This window comes from Pinus tabuliformis, chromosome 7 (genome assembly GCF_031772625.1).
Source record: "Pinus tabuliformis cultivar Carrire ecotype Pingquan chromosome 7, CPIR1, whole genome shotgun sequence".
NCBI classification, from domain to species: domain Eukaryota; kingdom Viridiplantae; phylum Streptophyta; class Pinopsida; order Pinales; family Pinaceae; genus Pinus; species Pinus tabuliformis.
In genome coordinates, this window is record NC_142293.1 from 1343557614 (window position 1) to 1343578538 (window position 20925).

Consider the following 20925-nt stretch of genomic DNA (forward strand, 5'->3'; position numbering starts at 1 on the left):
TTCCATGTCCTCAAAGTGAGCGATGGCCTGAGCTTGTCTTTCAACATAGTCAAGTACGATGTGAGGGTTGTCTGCAAGGTACCAATGGGAATATATAAGGGTTGAGGGATCTTTTGGTCCTGCCTTGATCACAAGTGGCTTATTTAGTTCCCTGGCCATAATCTTATGAATCTCTACTCCCCTCGTTTCCTCATGGCTTAACAAAGAAGCCATGGCCATAAGTTGCAGATCTCCTAATACAGTGTTTGGGTCCCATAGATTCATGTTGGGAAGTGCCAAGTTATGTAGATAGAACTCTACTAACTTGGCCTTATCTTCAGCTGAGCTACTATCACACAATTGCAGAAACTGATTGTAATTTTGGAATGGAGTGGTGCCCCTTTGGGCCAATGTGTTAATTTGAAATTGCAATCATTGGTCTTTAAGGTATAATTCATAATATTTAACAGGTTGCCTAAATTGTAAGGCTTCTATTGCCCAACTGGCCATGCAGGCCATTTGGGCTTCTTTTTCTTGCAATTGCTGTTTTAAAGCTTGTATTCCTTTTGCTGCTTGAGATTCCTGTTCTTGCAGCAGTTTTGTTAGCATCTCCACATTGGCTTGTAGCTCTTCCTATTTCTTTTGTTTCTTGGTTGTTTCCTTGTTTTCTGCACATCCTTCTTGTTACTGTTGCCCTCCCAAAACGGACAACCTATCTTCCTTGTGGACTTCTTGTAGCTGCAACTAATTTTTCAATAGCTCATTCTCCCCCTGTAGCTAGGCTCTTTTGCAGCTTTCTATGTGCCTCACCATGGCCAATTCTCCCCTTAATTCTTTTAAATTATCCTCCATGTGGCCTATGTCCTCAACGTCCTTAGACTTGGTGATTTGCATCCATGTGTGTCTTTTGATCCTCTCTTTCTCCAATTTGAAAAGTAATGGTATAGAAAATTTCTGTGGGATGATTTTCCCACCCTCTAACAGATTGTAATATGAGCCCAAATCAATTTGATGGGTAGGTTCAGGTATTTCTTCAGTTTTTCTCTCCCCTTGTGATTGTTTAACTGCCTTCTCCTCCAATTTCTCAGTCTCTTTCAACTTGGCTAGAGTTTCCTATAGAGATGTTTTAGCTTCTTATAGAACTGCCTTTGAGTCCATCAACTTAATTTTCTCTTTCCATGTAGAGGTTTTTGGGCTTCCTCTTTCATAGGTGATAGATATCCTGGAAGGAGATTCTTCCTTCTTTTTAGTGGGTGGGTCCTCAATGACAATCGGTTCCTTGGACGGTGGCTGAGTTTTGCCTACTTTGATCCTTGTGAATTTTCTAGCTTTAAAGTACATGGAGGTATACCTTTTCCTTTTTCCTTTTTGTTTTGTAGGTGTGCTTAATGCAGCAAGCACAACTACTGCCTCCCTTGCCAACATTTCAAGGGATTTCTCTTTCTGTTGTTCTTTTTCTTCACTTCCTGTAGAAATCTCTATGCCCCATGTTTCTGCTTGTGCCCCTGATATCTCAAGGTGTGTCTCTTCTTTCTTTTGCTGGGTGCCTACCTTGGCTATGGCAGCTTTCTTTTGGGCCTTCTTAGCTTTTTTCTTTCCAGTCTTTGTCTTTTTTCCTTTCTCTGTTTTTGTTGTTTTCTCCTTTTCTGTCTTGTTGGCATTTTGGCACAGGTGTGGCGCTAGGATCCAGGTGTTGTCCTTGATGGCAACTCTCTTTGATGACAGATCTCAGTCCAGACTACAAGTATGAAGAGAATTTTCATATACGCAGGTTCATTAAGCAAAAGTTGCATATACACGCAGGTACGCTATAGACTAAGTCGCGGATACACAGGTTCGATATATATAAAGTCGCGTATACACGCAGATTCATGAACAGAAAAGGGTGTGCATGTCGAGAAGCTTCCCTTTGGTCCTTGGTAGTTAGTCCTCGGTACTTGAGCCTATGTCTTTGGACCAAAGTATCTCGATAGACGTGTTGATCTCTAGTTTTGAAGCTGATGGTATTGGATTTCTATGGTTTGGCCCTTGGTATTGAGCAAGGCCTAAGGCTATATAAGGAGAAGAAGATCATTAGGCATAGACACTGAAAAAGTCTTGAATATCTGATAAAGAAAGAGATCTTGTATGCAGGTTCTGGGATGCTTGATCTAAGCTAAGGAGAGATCACATCGGTTGATGGAAGACTAGATCTAAGGACAGATCGGGATCTAATGGTTTGAAATGCTCTATTATGATATGGTTGATTATGCGTATCTCTAGATCTGCATACTGACGCAATGTTATGTTCTGGATCTAACTGATGTCTGGTACAGCTGCAAGTTGAGAGAATTTATTTTTAGATCTGTACGCAGGTTGTCTTCGTTAAAAGAGCGTGTATACGTGGGTTTCTCTCATTGAAGTAGCGTATATCTTTTGAAGCTTGATTTTTGGGTTTGCAGTTGGGTCTGACTGTTATTGTAGTGTTCTGTAGTCTGCTCTGTGTTCTCGTGACTGGGTTTGACAGAGTATCAGTGGTTCAGTGATTCAGAGATTGTTGATGCAAGTATTGGTTGTTTTGTAATCTGCTATGAAAGTTGAATGAATTGTGGTCTTCAGATTGTAATATTGTGCTTCAGGAATATCCAGTCTGAAAATGTATGAAAAGTGGTACCTGAAGGAAAGAAGATTGTAGGCCTGCACCTACGTACTAGTATCTTAGCTAGTACAAGAGCAAAGGGGGTTGGAGCTCCCTTCCAAGGAAGTTTGGAGAACGAGAGAGGGTTGTAGCCCTCTGCAGGTTGTAGCCTGCGTACTGGTATAAGGCTGCACCAATACAAAATATTGTAAACTGAAGTTCTTATTAAAGATAGAGATAACTTGCAGCAGGTGGTTTTCACCCACTTTGGGTTTCCACCTTATATCGTGGTGTTCATGTGTGTGGCTTTTGTGTGATGATCTGTTATACTGCATCTGTTTACTTTTAATATGGTTAATAATGTCCTGATGCATTTACTGAAGATAAACTAACTGAATCATAAGTTTTTTGGTTATACGCTGGTTTCTTTAGACACAGTAGCGTGTACACGCTGGTTCACTTAACTGAAGTCGCGTATATGTTTCAGAGTATTTGAAAAGTTTTATTGATCTGATAATACTGATTCACCCCCCCCTCTCAGTATTATTTCCAACAATTGGTATCAGAGCAGGTCCTTCAGAGAATCTTGATCGCTTGAAGGTAGATCATTCATCATGAGCAACTACGAGAAAGAAGCATCAATCAGGCCACCAGTTTTTGATGGGACAAACTTCAATTATTGGAAGGTAAGAGTTACTACCTATCTTCAATCTCTTGGTACAGAAGTTTGGGACATCGTAGAGTCAGGCTACACTTTTCCTTCAGCTACTCCTACAGATCCAGCCGAGAAAAAGAAGTATGAAACAAATGCGAAAGCAGTCAGTACTCTATTAGGATGTATATCCCAATCAGAATTCATGAAGGTAATGCACTATCAATCCACAAATGAAATATGGGACAAAATTGTCACGAGCTATGAAGGAGACGAACAGGTAAAGCGTGCTAAACTTCAAACTCTCAGGATTAAGTATGAGACTCTCAGAATGTATAATGATGAAAGTGTGGCTAACTATTTCCTTAGGGTAGATGAGATTGTTAATTGCATGAAAAACTTGGGTGAGGAAATAAGAGAGACTATTGTGGTTGAAAAGGTTCTAAGATCATTGTCCCCCAAATTTGAATCTAAAGTGTCTGCAATAGAAGAAAAGGAAAATCTACGAATTCTTACTATGTCTCAGCTTCACGGAATTCTAACTGCTTATGAAATGAGAAAAGGAGGTCCATCAGACAGAAGAGAGGCTGCTTTCAAGGCTTCAGGCAAAGAAGATTATTATGAGACAAGTCACATGCCAGAAGATGAAGAAGAAGAATCAAATTTCGTCAGAAATCTTCAAAGGGGTTCTGGAAGGTTCAGAGGTAAGTTACCTTTTAAATGTTTTGCTTGTGGAAGAGTAGGTCATTATGCTGCCAAATTTCCTCACAAAGATAAGAATGACAAGGGAAAGGAACCTGCTAGATGGAACAAGAAACAGAGTGCAAATAAGAAAAGCTACTACACTCATGAAGATAGTGATGGTCTATCAAACAGTGATGAAGATGAACAAGGTAATGAATATAAGTTGTTAATGGCATTTGAAGATGATGATTATATGGATGCTGTAGATATGGATAAACTTTATGATGAAATTACTGGACTCAAGAGACGTATAGAAGAAAAGAATATGATCATTGATACTCTACAATTTCAAATTGATAAAAAGGAAAAACATCTTGAAAAATTGGAATGTGAGATTGTTTGTCTTAGAAAGGAGATTGAGAAAACAAAAGCGATTAATCTTAAATTTGTTAAAGGATCTGAAACCTTGGATGAGATTATCAATGTGCAGCGATCTCCTCTGATCAAGACAGGTCTTGGATATAATGGAGAAACATCTCAAGCATCCACCTCTAAAAGCTATCTTGATGCAGCAAGGAGAAGCAAGAAAAGGCCAAATAAAAGTCATCAGGTGAATCAGGGACAGTTTACCTCAAGAACAAATAAAGACCATCAAGAAACTCGGGGACAAACTGCCTCAAGGAGAAACAAAAGCTACAATCAGCGTCAGGTAAAATCTTCCCAATTTGCTCCAAGAATGAATGTGAATAGAAGCTACAATCGGTTGGATGATAGATCTGATTATCGCAGAAGTTTCTTTAATGGCCAATGCTTTTCTTGCCATAACTTCGGTCACAAAGCAGCTCAATGTGTTGCCTACAAGACAATCATGACTAGAGAAGCCCAAAAGCAAGGGAGAATGGCTGGAACCATGAAAAGGACTTATAACAACTTTTCAGTTCTTGAAAAGGAAGTTGAATGCTCTATTTGTAATAGCTTTGGTCATGAAGACTCTGAATGCAGGAGCAGGTTCCGGAAGACAACTCAGAAGGAACAAACCTCAAATGTCAGAACATGGAGAATAAAGGAACCGCAACCAGAAAGATGTGGGATAGACTTTTATGCAGAAGGTCAAGAAAGTCTATGGTACATTGACAACGGATGTTCGAAGCATATGACAGGGGACAACGAAAAACTTGAGTCATATATCGCATTAGAAAAGGGGAAGAAAGTCTCTTTTGGAAACGACATCTCTGCAGCCATAAAAGGAAAAGGTGTTGCTCTATTGAAAGAGAAGGTCAAAGCTGGAAATGTTTTGTATGTTGATGGATTGAAGCATAATCTTCTGAGTGTCAGTCAGATGTGCGATCAAGGAACAGAGGTAATATTTAGATCAAATGGATGTTGTGTTCGTGACCTTGATACAGGTAAAACAGTGATCAAAGGAAGAAGGACTCCAAATAATCTATACATATTTGAAGAAGGACCACAACAATGCTATTTGAGCAAGGATGATGAATACTGGCTATGGCATCGGAGGTTGGGGCATCTAAGCTTTTCACAAATAAGGAAAGCATGCAAATATCAGGCAGTTCGTGGTCTTCTAGATATCAAAATTCCAGACAACACTATATGCAAATCTTGTCAGTTTGGAAAGCAAACCAGAACTAACTTTCCAGAGAAGGAAGGATCAGCCAGCATGCCTCTTGAGCTAGTACATACAGATACATGTGGTCCATTCAGAAAAAGAACACCTCGAGGAGAAGAATACTTGATATTATTCATTGACGATTTCTCCAGGTTTGTCTGGTTAGGGCTTATGAAGCACAAAGATGAAGCATTCGAAAAATTCAAATCCTTCAAAGCTTTGGTTGAAAATGAATCAGGACACAAAATTAAGTGCCTCAGATCTGACAGAGGTGGGGAATTTACCTCAAACGAATTCTTCGATTTCTGTGAAGAACATGGGATAAGAAGAGAATTCTCTACAGCTAGAACTCCTCAGCAAAATGGGGTTGTGGAAAGAATGAACAGAACAATCCAACAAATGGCTCGTGCTATGCTTGATGAATCAGGTACTCCCGCAACTTTCTGGGGTGAGGCTGCACATGCTGCAGTTATTATTCTTAACAAAACAAATGTCCGAGTAAACAGCACTCAAACACCTCATGAGATCTGGAGTGGTGAGACTCCTTTGGTGAAGCATTTCAAAATCTTTGGGAGCAAATGTTATATTAAGAATACTGATGAGCAACTTGGAAAACTTCACCGATGAAGCATTTCAAAATATTTGGGAGCAAATGTTATATTAAGAATACTGATGAGCAGATGAAGGCATTCTTCTTGGTTATTCTCCACATAGAAAAGCATACAAGTGCTACAACAAAAGACTTGGCAGAATTGTTGACAGCATTGATGTAGTGGTCGATGAGAAGGGATATATTCCTAGGCAAGTTCATCATGAAGACATTGAAGAAGATGAAGGCTACCCTCAAAGGCAGAATGATGAAGAAGAAGAACCTCAAGAAGAAGAAGAACCTCAAGAAGAACCAGAGGAGCAGACAAGAATAGAAGAGAAGACTCCATCCAGATATGTTCAAAAGAATCATCCAGAATCTTAGATTGTGGGGCAGAAAGAAGCAGGAATACAAACAAGAAGAAGAATTGCAGAAGCTTCAAGGTATTTGGCATTACTCTCTTCCACTGAACCACAAAATGTGAAAGAGGCATGCAAAGATGAATGTTGGGTCAAAGCAATGGATGAAGAACTTGAGCAGATCGAAAAGAACAATACTTGGGAATTGGTTCCTAGACCAAAAGATAAAAATGTCATAGGGACTAAATGGGTCTTCAAAAATAAATTGAATGAAAATGGAGAAGTAATTAGAAACAAGGCCAGACTTGTTTGTAAATGGTATGCGCAGCAAGAAGGAATAGATTTTGAAGAGACCTTTGCTCCTGTTGCAAGACTTGAGGCCATCTGAATGTTCCTTGCTCTCTCAAGCTTTCAAAACTTCAAGGTATTTCAAATGGACGTGAAATCAGCCTTTCTGAATGGAGACTTAGAAGAAGAAGTATATATTGAGCAGCCAGATAGTTTCATTCTTGGGAATGATCCAAACCTTGTATGCAGATTGAAAAAGGCTCTCTATGGTCTCAAACAAGCTCCAAGGGCTTGGTACTATCGTTTGGACAAATATCTTCACCAACAAGGTTTTTCAAAAGGATCAGCAGATAGCAATCTCTATATGAAAGTTGAAAATAACAAGTTTCTAATACTTGTTGTGTATGTAGATGATATTATCTTTGGTAGCAATGAAGAGGCTATGAGTCAAAACTTTGCCTCGGTTATGCAGAAAGAATTTGAAATGTCATTACTTGGAGAATTGACATACTTTCTTGGATTGCAAATCCAACAAAATGAAGGAGGTATTTTCTTGTCTCAAACCAAGTACCTCAAGCAGATCTTGAAGAAGTATGGCATGGAAGATTCAAAGCCAGTTTGTACCCCCATGGTTACAGGATGCAGCCTCAGTGCAAATGATGAATCAACAGCAGTTCACCAACCAACTTATAGATCCATGATTGGGAGTTTGCTTTATTTGACAGGTACCCGACCAGATATTATGCATGCAGTAGGAATTGTTGGAAGATTTCAAGCCAACCCAAAGGAAACTCATCTTCAGGCAGTCAAAAGAATCTTCAAGTATCTTCAAGGGACCCAAAACTATGGCTTATGGTATCCTAGAGATACAGATCTCACTCTTCATACTTACACAGATGCAGATTGGGCCGGAAGTGTGGATGATAGGAAAAGCACAAGTGGTGGTGCTTTCTTCATGGGTTCCAGATTAGTATCTTGGTTCAGCAAGAAACAGAGTTCGATTGCCTTATCTACAGCTGAAGCAGAATATGTGGCTGCGGCATCTTGTTGCACACAACTTCTTTGGATGATGCAGACCTTGCAGGATTTTCAAATCATGTGCACTCCACCAGTCTCTATCTTATGTCATAATACAAGTGCAATAAGCATTTCAAAGAATCCAGTCATGCACTCAAAGACCAAGCATATACCAATCAAGTACCATTTTCTTCGGGAACAAGTGCTTGAACAGAAGGTCAAGCTGGAGTATGTTCCTTCTAAGGAACAAGTTGCTGATATTCTCACAAAACCACTGCCCAGGGAAACTTTTGAATATCTCAGACAAAAGCTGGGAGTAGTTGATGCTTCATCCTGCTGTTGAAACTTGTCTGTTCTATAGAAAAGTTGGTATACGCAAGTTACGTAAAGGATATCCGCGTATATACGCTGATTTATGCTGGGAAAGTCGCGTGTATGGTGTACGCGTTCTGCCGAAAGAATATCCGCGTGCATACACCATTTTATGCAGGAGAAGTCGCGTATATGGAGGTCTGAACAGCAAGGGCAGACTCCGGTTGGAGAAGGTCTGAGATGGGTATGCCAGCATTCTTCAGGCATAGTTTCAGAGGGTGCAGCAGGCACAGGTTCAGGGGGACCAGCTTAAAGTCTCATAAAGCATTGTTGGCATTTAGATGCTTTTGGTTCTAGTACACAACTGTTGTTGGTTTCAGGAGAAGGAGCTCAGAAGGAAATCTTGGTTGCTGATCTAAAAGATGTATATCAGATGCTGCTTGTGACTTTCATAAGTCTTGGTCTAGATTTGTTGTCTCTATGTCATGTATCTCTTCTGTGATATCTCTTCTATGGTGTCAAGGTCATATAACGGCCTTTGTTGGTTTCCCCACTATGCCTGGGATGACTGATGTAATATAATTGGTTGGTTCTGATGTATCCCCTCTTAGTTGGGAGTATGGATGTATGCATTGAGTTTTTTTTTGGTGATAGGAAGGTCCCTTATGGTGTATCAGTCTTGGTTCTTTTGAAGAACATCTTTTGCAGATATTGCCTACAGTCAGGGGGAGCATGTTTCAGCACAGCCAAGCAGAGATATCAACATGTACTCAGGGGGAGCACAGCCCTTTGCCCTTGATGACAAAGGGGGAGAATGATTCTACGGATCTTGGGGTTGCCATCAAGTCCAAAGGGGGAGATTGTTGGCATTTTGGCACAGGTGTGGCGCTACGATCCAGGTGTTGTCCTTGATGGCAACTCTCTTTGATAACAGATCTCAGTCCAGACTACAAGTATGAAGAGAATTTTCATATACGCAGGTTCATTAAGCAAAAGTTGCGTATACACGCAGGTACGCTATAGACTAAGTCGCGGATACGCAGGTTCGATATATATAAAGTCGCGTATACACGCAGATTCATGAACAGAAAAGGGCGTGCATGTCGAGAAGCTTCCCTTTGGTCCGTGGTAGTTAGTCCTCGGTACTTGAGCCTATGTCTTTGGACCAAAGTATCTCGACAGACGTGTTGATCTCTAGTTTTGAAGCTGATGGTATTGGATTTCTATGGTTTGGCCCTTGGTATTGAGCAAGGCCTAAGGCTATATAAGGAGAAGAAGATCATTAGGCATAGACACTGAAAAAGTCTTGAATATCTGATAAAGAAAGAGATCTTGTATGCAGGTTCTGGGTTGCTTGATCTAAGCTAAGGAGAGATCACATCGGTTGATGGAAGACTAGATCTAAGGACAGATCGGGATCTAATGGTTTGAAATGCTCTATTATGATATGGTTGATTATGCGTATCTCTAGATCTGCATACTGACGCAATGTTATGTTCTGGATCTAACTGATGTCTAGTACAGCTGCAAGTTGAGAGAATTTATTTTTAGATCTGTACGTAGGTTGTCTTCGTTAAAAGAGCGTGTATACGCGGGTTTCTCTCATTGAAGTAGCGTATATCTTTTGAAGCTTGATTTTTGGGTTTGCAGTTGGGTCTGACTGTTATTGCAGTGTTCTGTAGTCTGCTCTGTGTTCTGGTGACTGGGTTTGACAGAGTATCAGTGGTTCAGTGATTCAGAGATTGTTGATGCAAGTATTGGTTGTTTTGTAATCTGCTATGAAAGTTGAATGAATTGTGGTCTTCAGATTGTAATGTTGTGCTTCAGGAATATCCAGTCTGAAAATGTATGAAAAGTGGTACCTGAAGGAAAGAAGATTGTAGGCCTGCACCTACGTACTAGTATCTTAGCTAGTACAAGAGCAAAGGGGGTTGGAGCTCCCTTCCAAGGAAGTTTGGAGAACGAGAGAGGGTTGTAGCCCTCTGCAGGTTGTAGCCTGCGTACTGGTATAAGGCTGCACAAATACAAAATATTGTAAACTGAAGTTCTTATTAAAGATAGAGACAACTTGCAGCAGGTGGTTTTCACCCACTTTGGGTTTCCACCTTATATCATGGTGTTCATGTGTGTGGCTTTTGCGTGATGATCTGTTATACTGCATCTGTTTACTTTTAATATGGTTAATAATGTCCTGATGCATTTACTGAAGATAAACTAACTGAATCATAAGTTTTCTGGTTATACGCTGGTTTCTTTAGACACAGTAACGTGTACACGCTGGTTCACTTAACTGAAGTCGCGTATATGTTTCAGAGTATTTGAAAAGTTTTATTGATCTTATAATAATGATTCACCCCCCCCTCTTAGTATTATTTCCAACATGTCTTAGGTTCAACAATATTGTCAAATTCCTCTTTTTCCTTCTATTCTTCCTCTGTTTTTCCCTCTTCTTGAATGTCCTGTGCTCCCTCATCATTGTTCTTCTCACTTTATTCAGTTTTCTCCCCCTCATTACTACTGGATGGGCTGTTATTTTCAGCCAAAGTTCCGATGTTATCATCCCTAGACATATTTCTGAAGATTTCCCAAGCCATGGGGATAGTATAGGTGTGTAAAGAATCTTCCACTAACAATTTTATGATTCCATGGTGGGCTAACTGATCTGGGACTCCTACATTTAGTTTTGTAACACATTCAATTAAAAACTGAAGGAGGAAATATGGCATGCTCAGTTTCTTAGCTGGAGGCAAGTCCATCCCGTACCTCAATTCATGTAGAAGCCTGAAATGATAGCCATAAATGATGCTAAACCTCCCTTCACATGTGACATACTTCATTATTTGATAATTGACTTCACTCTAAAGAGGAGGCAATCTTGTCCTCCTGACCCCATTTTTGTCTTCTACAGGATGCTCCTTAGGTATAAAAAATGTTTTCTTAGCTACTTGTCCCAATGACTTCTCCTCTTTTCTCCAAGGGAGCCCCGATGGTAAATCGGTAATTCTACTAATGAAATCAAGGGTAAGTTCTAGGGTTAAACCCATAAAACTAACTGTGGCATGTGTCTTCGAATGTGGTCTCAAGGACATCAAAAACTCTTCAGTCACTTCTGCATCATAACCCTGAATTCTGTCAAAGAAGGATATCCAATTTGCCCTAGCGAAAAGGTCCACCACCACAGGGTTCTCATACAATTTGTTAGAGTTTAGGGGTTCTTTCCTCATGAATCCTCCTCGCATGGTGATGAGTTTCTATTTTAACCAACAAAGAAAATGCTCAGGTGGGAAAAAAACACAGTTAATCACTGAGACAGAGGATAACTGAATTCGGTTTTTTTCTGAACCCATGAAGGAATTACTCATGTACTACTTACAATATCAAATGCCAATGATTCCTTGTTTTAAAACTATTGTCACCCATAATTTGACTGTCTGTTTATGAAAAGAATTTTTTTTTACAGAACAGAACATAAGGACACAGTGCTTTTATCAGCACATAGGTAGATATGTAAATTCTAGTTTTTTTTCCCACACACATAGGCTGGCCTCTACTGCTGCATGTATCTTAGTTACAGGAGAATTTAAAAAATGATGAGGAGATTTTAGATGCAGAGAAAAAAACTGGGTAAACTTAGTGAAATATGCAGGTAGACTTTCACTCTTTTCTCAATGCACAAGAAGGCTTTTTACTCTCATTTTTCAATCTAATGCCGTGTTCAATTCACCATCTTGCACCAACAAATCATGCATAGAGAATTTTTCCCGAGCCTACCTCGTTTTGAGCTTGAAATTCAATGAAAGTCCTGGGTTTTCTTTCTGCAGAGCTGTTCTCTGCTTTTCCTGTAGAAGTCACCCGGCTCCTGTAGACTGAAATTGTGCTTCCTGTAGAGTCTGACAGGCAGGAGATTTTCGAGGACGACTAGTTAGCTGCCCTGGAAGTGGTAGATGTGTACTCCAGTTGAAAACGTCGTGAGTGCAGAATGAACAAAGGGTGATGAATGGCTTAACTGAGCTGTGTTTTATCTACGGGCATGATTCGTGGTGAGGTGATGAGGTGGCCGGACTGGGCCGTTGATCCGACATCACAGCCATAATGTTTCTGCATGCTGTCTGATCGCCATCACCTCCCTTACTTTCGTTAACCACTGCCACCACTACCAATCCCGATTATTTCTTCATGAATGTTCATCCGACACGTGCTGGCTGCGTATCTTATCAGTAGTTTTGAACTTGATGGGGCTCGTTTGGATTCCACGAGGACGTGTAACTGACCAAGGGTGGCTAGTTAACTGGCCACCGATTCCATTCAAACCAAACCATTCCCATAGCCACGTAGGCTTGAAATATGATTCATGTAATTGCGAAATAGGTTTAGGGACTTACCTGTGCAGTTGCGTCCGTGTTATGCACATTTCAGATTCTAGGAGCCATTTCTTCATCGTTGTGGCTACTTGCATTCTACATGCTCGACCTCGGACTGTTTCTGATGTTTACACGTTCAAACAGAGCTCACGCATGTTACATAGGCTATACTTTGTTGTCCCTAACTCTGTAGTATGTTTTTTAGAGGGATCATTTGCTACAGGAATCCTGTAGGATTTCCTGTAGCTGCTTCTCCTTCTAAGATTCAAGCTAAAATGAGTAGGGATACAACTGTTGATGAGGGTCTTGGCTAGCAAGGAATCTTCAGATGGAGGGTATCAGGTATGGTGAGTGAAAAAACTGTTGTTTTGATTTGTCATTAAAATTTTGTTTATAGCATGAAAAATAGGATTTTTGTGTGTGACTGTGCAGGGACATGAAAACGAGTGGAATGAAGGTGTACAAAGATGGAAAAGGAGTGACATATGGTTAGGGATGGAGGCAGGGAGGTTTATAGGCCTCATAGATAGGTTTCAAACCCTCGGGTCCTCTTCTGAGATCGATTTTGGCTTGTCTATAGTTTCTACAGGATCCTCCTGTAGAAGATACAGAGCTTCTTGTAGGATGTGGAATTTCGGACCAAATGAGACCAGATCTTGGGAAAAGGTAATGATGATGGAGGAATGGATTATGAGGGATGCATGCATCCTGGTCATGTCCTCTGTCTTTGACTTGCGCTATTCTCCCAAAACCTGTAATGACCTTCTTGCAATTTATTCAATAGAAATTAGATTTATTTTTCTTTTTCCTTTTTTCTGAGACAGCTAGGGTGCCTCCAAGAGGTTTTCACTCTCACTGTCTGCCCTGGGCACCTCTAAGAGGTTTTCAACCAAGGATCTTTTATTCTTTTTTTCTTTCTTTTTTTTATGTGTTTTTTCTGTTTTTTTTTGTTTTTTTCTTTCCCTTTTTTGTTTGTTTTTTTTTTTTTCTTCTTCATGATGTAGGTAGAGTGGAGATAGGGACCTGCTCCATTACCAATACTGATTTTCCAAGAGTTTCAATGAACTCCTGCTTGGAAAGGGGCTTCTTGTAGATTTTCAATCTATGCCCATTGACGAGCATGGGGATGGCTTCTTCATCAATGGTCTGAATAAGGACTGAACCATTGTCATTGCATGTTTCTACTATATATGGTCCTAGCCATCTTGTCCTCAACTTGCCCTTGAAATCCTTGTAACTTGAATCATATAATAGTGCCCAATCCCCTGGCTAAAATTCTTTTCTTTGAGGTGCCGGTCATGCCATATCTATCTCTAAAGTTGGATTACCTCTGAGTGGAGAAGGGCTTGCATCCTCTATTCATCTAATCCATTCAGCTAAAGCAATCCTTCCTGTTGTGCATGGCTGAGATCTAGGTCTAGCTGAGCTGCCAACCTCAATGTGTTATATTCAAATTCTATGGACAGCAAAGCCTTCTTCCCGTAAACTAGCTCATAGGGTGTGAACCCTGTTGTAGTTTTCCACGTAGTGTTATAGGACCAGGTGGCCTCAACCAAGCGATCTGCGCAATATTTTCTACTGTTGCTCACTACCTTAGTCAAAATCCCTTCCAAAGCTCTATTAGTAACTTCCACCTGTCCATTTTCTTGCAGATGATAAGGGGTGGAAGTTCTGTGCTTAATCTTGTGATGAGTGAGCAGGTCTTCAATCAGGTTAGAGGTAAACTGACTTCATTGATCTGTGACTAATTCTCTTGGGTAGCCAAACTTGTAGAAGATATTTTCCCTCAGAAAATCAGCTACCTTTTCTTCTGTTGCTGCTTTGATTGCCTTTGTTTCTACCCACTTTGTCAGGTAATCTGTGCACACAATGATGTAGGACCTCTGTTTTGAAGGAGGGTTGATAGGACCCACAAAGTCCATGCCCCACTTCTCAAATGGCTCTAAAGTCACCTGAGGCTGCAAGGGCATCTCATCCTTTGGAGTAGGTTTTCCCATTCATTGCCATCTGTCACATTGGCTGATGTATCTCCTGACATCTTGATGAAGAGTGGGCCAATAGTATCCTGCCTGTAGAATTTTGAAGGTGGTTCTCTTTGTTGCAAAGTGGCTTCCACAGGGTCCATCATGACAGGTTAGGGGAATGTCAAAAACTTCATCCTCCCTAACACATCGCCTCAAAATCTGATCTGGGCCAAGCTTGAAAAGATTGGCCCCAATCCAAGTGAATGGGGAACTTTTCCTGACGATCTTGCTCTTCTCTTTTGAGGATAGGTATGGCGGAAACTGTGCTGAAACCAAATAATTTGCTATATCAGCAAACCATGGAGAAAGTATTGAAATAGAAAATAGGTGTTCATCTGGCATTTGATCATCCACCATCCCAGGTTCATGTGTAGGCAAATCTAGTCTAGACATAAAATCAGCAACAACATTTTCCTTACCTGGCTTATCAACAATGGTCAAATCAAATTTCTACAATAGAAGTAACCATCTAATGATATGAGCATTTACATCAGGTTTGTCCATCAAATACGTAATTGCAGCATGATCAGTATGAAAAAATGTTTGATAGCCAGTGATATAGTGTCTGAACTTGTTTAGGGAATGGACTACAGCCAGGAGCTCTTTCTCAGTTATAGTATAGTTTAACTCTGCCTTGGACAGGTTTTTACTAATAAAATATATGGCATATGGTAGCTTCTCCTCAACTTGTCCTAAGGCTACTCCTATGGCTTTGTTCGAGGCATCTGTGTGAATGTGGAAAGGTAGGGCCCAGTTTGGACCTCTCAAGATTGGCGTAGTTATCAGCTTACCTTTCAAAGCATCCAGAGCCTCTTAATAGTTGTTATTCCATATGAGCTCAACATCTTTTCCCAAAAGACAAAATAATGGAGAGGCTAGCTTATTGAAATCTTTAATGAATCTTCTATAATATCGTGCTAAGCCTAAAAAATTCTGAACATCTCTTACCTTTTGAGGAGGTGGGACCCTTTGGATGATAGCAATATTGTTGGGATCCACCTGCAAACCTTGCCGAGAAATTGTATGACCTAGCACGGTCCTTTCAGTCATTAGAAATTCACATTTATCAGGACTGAGGGATAGGCTCATCATACACTTGGCTAAAACTTTCCTCAAGTTAGTCAGAGCTTCTTGGAAGTTAGAACCATAAGGGGTAAAGTCATCCATATAGATTTCCACTGAATCATGAACCATCTCAGCAAATATACTCAGTATTGTTCTCTGGAAAGTGGCACGAGCATTGCATAACCCGAAGGGAAGGACCGGGTAGGCAAAGGCACCCCATGGAAAAGTGAAAGTGGTCTTATCTTGGTCTTCTGGGCTGATTTAGATCTGATTGTACCCGCTAAACCCATCTAGGAAGGAAAAGAACTTCTTCCCTGCCAGGCCATCTAACACTTGATCTATGAAAGGCAAAGAAAAATGGTCCTTCTTGGTGGCTTTGTTAAGTTCTCGATAATCTACATAGATTCTCCACTTCGCATTTTTCTTAGGCACAAGCACCAAAGGAGAAACCCACTCACTGTCAGAGATGGGGTAGATGAATCCTGCATCCAACAAGTTTTGTAGTTCTTCTTTGACAATGTCTTTAAGGGCTGGATTCATCCTCCTTTGAGGTTGCCTAACTGGTTTACAATCCTCCTTAATATAGATGTGATAGGTACAGACCAAAGGATGGACTCCTTTCATCTCCTTATAGCTCCAAGCAAAAGAATCCAAATGGTTGTTCAATAAGCTACACAACTCTTTCTCCTGGGAGGTGGATAGGGATGAGTTGATCTTCAAGGTTCTTTCAGGGCCAAATTCCACATTCTTAACTCAGAGATAGGTTGGATCAGCCACACAGAGATCAACTAAAGCACTGGCTTGGGTTTCTTCCACCAACTCTTCTAATGGCAGCACGCTGGGGGGTGGATTTTGAATCAAATTCTCAATAAGGTCATCCTCGGTTTGGGGACCTCCCCTAGTGGCTTCGACTGTGCATAATGGGTCAGAGTGGATTTCACCTCATCTTCCTCCTCCAACCAAAGAGGTAAGTCATGTTCTAGCAGAGGTTTGGCAGGAGGGTATAGGACTAGCTGTTTGGACATATGCCCATTCTTGATGGTCATGCTTCCAGCTCGACAACTGATGTAAGCATCTGTAGTAGCTAACCAAGGGCTTCCCAAGATGAGGGGATACCTAGTGAGTTTTGCCTTTGGCTGAAGGACTAAGAAGGCAGCAGGGTACTTCTAGGAATCAATGGAGACCATGATATCTTCCACAATCCCCTCAGGAGTCACATTGGAGCAGTCTTCCAACTTTAGTACTGTTGAGGTCTTTCTTAGAGAACTCTGAAGGTTGAGTTTGAGCATAGTGTCCCTAGTCATTACGTTAATGGCAGCCCCTAGATCAATCAAGGTGTGGGGGATTACGGTGCCATTTATGTGGACATCAACTACAGGACTCCCAAGGTCCAGGTATTTTGGACAGATTATCTGTCCCAGCATTAGGTCAGACAGTTGTCCTATGACATTGATAGTTGGGGCATCTCCCTTGCACCTTCCTGGGTGCCTGAAGAAATTCTCTTTGATAAACTTATTGTAGATTGGTACATCTTTTATGGCCTGGAGAAGTGGTATTTTCACACATAACTGTTTAAGTTCTCCCAAAAGTTAAGTCTCTTCTCGGTTGGGTTGAATGGTTCTAGTTAGTCTCTCAGGAAAGGGTAGAATGGCTTTGGGTTCACTTTCCTATTTCTCTTCCTCGTCCTCCTTAGGGGGAGGTTGGCTATCTGGGAGGACCTTCCCAGATCGTAGGTTGATCTCCTGAATCTCCACAGCATAGGTAGGGCATGTGGTTTCTCCAGTATATCCTTGCTGGGCCTGTCTGATATTGGGGTTCGGGTTCAGTTGAGGAAGTATCTGGGGTTGTCTTAGAGGAGCAGGAGGTAATGGTTGTGGTTGAGTAGGTGGTGGAGGCAAAAGAGCAAAGGGAGAGTTGTATTGGGGCCTCCACCCCTGATGAGGTGCATTCCACTTAGGTTGTGGCTGAGTGTGAGATTGAAATGAGTGAGCAGCTGGTTGAGTATGGTATTGAGGAGGATATAACCAAGGAGGGGCGTGGACCAGGAAGGATGAGCAGGGGGACCCCAAGAAGGCATGGAAGTGGCTTGATTGGGATTGTAATAAGTCTGGGATGTCCCTTGCATCCCCTGCTGGTAAGGTCTGGGTCCATGTGGCCTCCTTTCGTTCATGAAGTAGAGTGGTTTAGTGGCTCCTTCAGCCCCTTGGTACATAGCTTTAATTCCAGGCAAGGAAGGGCACTCATTTGTAGGATGGTCTTCTTCAAAGACAAAACACACTTCTACAGAGTGCAATGGACATTCGTTCCTAGGATGCTTTCTTGTGCACCTGGGACAAAAGATGGCCAAAGCCCTCTCGACTTCCTCTTGCTTCCTTTGGATTCGCAAGGTATCCATTTACATGGAAATGGTCTATCTCATCTCACTCTTGAATTCTTCCATCTGATTTGCAAACTCATCTTTAAGGAATGAACTAGATAAGGGGGTACTGGCTAAGAGTTGACTTCCCCTACCTCTCTTTTTGGTTGCCCTAGAATGGTTTCTAAATACAGTCTTTATGTCATCATAAGGTAGCTAGTAGATGTCTCCCCTGGCCATCAAATGGAGGGTATCTAGAAGGTCTTCGGGGACTCCTCTGAGCTGAACCAACTTCAGAGATTTAGGGTCAAGTGTGCACCTGGGCCTTTTATAACTAAGTTGAAACCTCTCTTCATAGTCTTCTAAAGATTCATCACTTCCCATGGTCATTCGAAAGATTTCTTCTTTTGTATCCTTTGACCTACAGTAGTCCCAGTATTTATTGTTGAAGGCTTGCTGCATTTGAGCCCAAGTTGTGATATTGTTTCCAAGTAGCCCCATGAACCAGCGGAGTGCTACATCCTTGAGGGTAGAAGGAAAGAGTTTCAACTTTTTCTCATCTTCTACATAGTCATAAGTTCGACAAAGGACAAAAAACTCAAACAAAAATGTCTTAGGGTCTTTAGTAGTCAATCCATGGAAGTGAGGTAAGGCTGAGGGACTGACATTTTTCATTTTTGTGTTCCCATTAGTCTCTCAAATGGGAAAGGTACCTTCTACTCTCTCCCCATTTCCTCTACCATTTTTGTTTTCAGCCATGGTCTCAGGAGGAATGGTTTCTTGCTCTTCTTCTGTTATAGGATCTTTGTATATCTATGGAGGTTCACCTATAGGTTCTTCAGGATCACTGCCACCAAAGAAGAGAGAAGGGTGACTCAGTGATGTCGTGGGGGTGTTGGGTAGGAATTTTCCTGAATTGTCTCTGTTCCTATGAGGGATGAAATGAAATATCTTTTCTGGGTGATTTTTTATTGTTTTTTTTTCTTGTACCTGCAAAAATTGAAATAGATTGAACTACAACTAACTAAAATCTATCTTTCTTAAATGAAAATCTAGAATTGAAATGAAAGCAGGAAAGGACTAATCTATTTTGCAGAAATGAAATTGCAGAATTGAAATGAAAGCAGGAAAAGACTAATCTATTTTGCTGAAATGAAATTAGGGAATTGAAATGAAAGCAGGAAATGTCTAATTTACACTTGCTGAATTGAGATTATAGAATTGAAATGAAGGTAAGAAATGTCTATTCTACTCTTGCTGAATTGAAATTGCAGAATTGAAAGGAAACAACTACTCTACTCTTGCTGAAATAAACTACTTAGCAGAATGTTTGCTATAGGAAATAGAAGAAAATAAATAATCACAAAATACCCTGAAGCTTCCTTGGCAATGACACAAAAAAGATAGTGAGCTCCAGTATTACAGCAATGATGCTGCAACTCCTGGGACTCCCTACTATAGTTTTATCAACCTGGTAGTTCGTAACAAACTTGGAAGTGATAGTGTTATATGCACAAGTACTAGCTCTTACTGTAGGTTATCACTTGATCAGTTGGCACAAGTTCGATAGGAGCTTAAGCCAACTTCTATGAGTTCTCATAAGAATCATTTAAATGTGATGGAAGGGAGCTAACTCAAAAGAGGCTAGTCTACATGCAGAAAGAAGATGAAAGTTGAAAGGAAGTGCAAACCCTAGCAAACCCTAGTTTTAACGACTAACCTTACTTGTGCAAGAAAAGAGATGTAAAACTACTGAAATGGATGCCATGGACTATTGCAGAGGTAAAATACATGTGTTTAAGCTATTTCTGAAGAAAAATATGGAAAGGTCATCTTTTTGTATTTTTGAGCAATTTTATGCAAAATTATTATGCATGTGTTTTAACTATTTTTGACTGTGCAGAGGTTTATTAGTGAAAGAAAATGGAGTGGGTGTTTGAAGGGGGTTAGGAAGGTGTGAAAAGGACCTAAGGGGTCACTAGCACCTTTCTAGAGATTTCCACCATGCTCAGATCTCGAAAAATTGCTCGTGTTATCTTCTACAGGAGGCTACAGGGGATCTACAGGAAATTCTACAGGAAGTTCTACAGGAACAGGATGAAAGTGATTTTTACAGGATTGATTGAGGAAAAATTGTGGGAAAGTGGAAATTAATGAAGGATACGGATGTGAAGTGGTGTAGGACCTGGTAAATGAAGCTAAGGAGTGATGAAGATGGTTGGATTTGTTCAAGGATGAAGAGAGCAATGTTGCACAAAAATGTAGAAATTAGGGCTAGTTGGGAAAGTGTGGCAAATGAAGGGAGGAAATCTTGAGTGAGGGATTGGAGTAGGTTGTATGATGGAGGAAGGGTAGGTGGGAATGTATTATAGGTGTTCTACACATTACTTTCCAAAAACTGATCCAAACAAAGACTAAAAAACAGAGATCTATCTATTTTGACCTAATCTGCTCTTAAAAACCAGAAATATGATGAATAGTAGTTTATAGATAGAGAATCATGCAAGAAAACTATGGAAACTGAGAAAGAATAGATATAAACATGGAAACACAACTGATGGCAACTTTTCCAACTCAAAATCTAACACTAGTGATTGCATTGGAAGGCAAAAACAATATTTTTGTGGAAACAAGTGTACCTTGGTCTCAATTCATGATCCCAAGGAGGGAGAAATGAGATCAAGGACTGCTTGGTAGCCTTTTTGTGGATCTTTTCTATTACCAAACTGTCAAATCAACCTGAAGCATGAAAAACTATCTTAATCATCAAAAACAACCTAAGTAATGAAGCAAGATTTTAACCTAGATAATAGAAATTATTCTATGAATGCAAGAAAAACACATAAAAGTACACAAAGGAGGTACTGGCACTTGGGTTGGGCCCAAACCCAAAAGATACAACCTCCTAAGAAAGATCAGAGCTGGTGCATAGCTGGATTCATCTTCATCAATAAAAAAATAATAGCTACATCCAAAAATTGTCTACAAGAAAAAG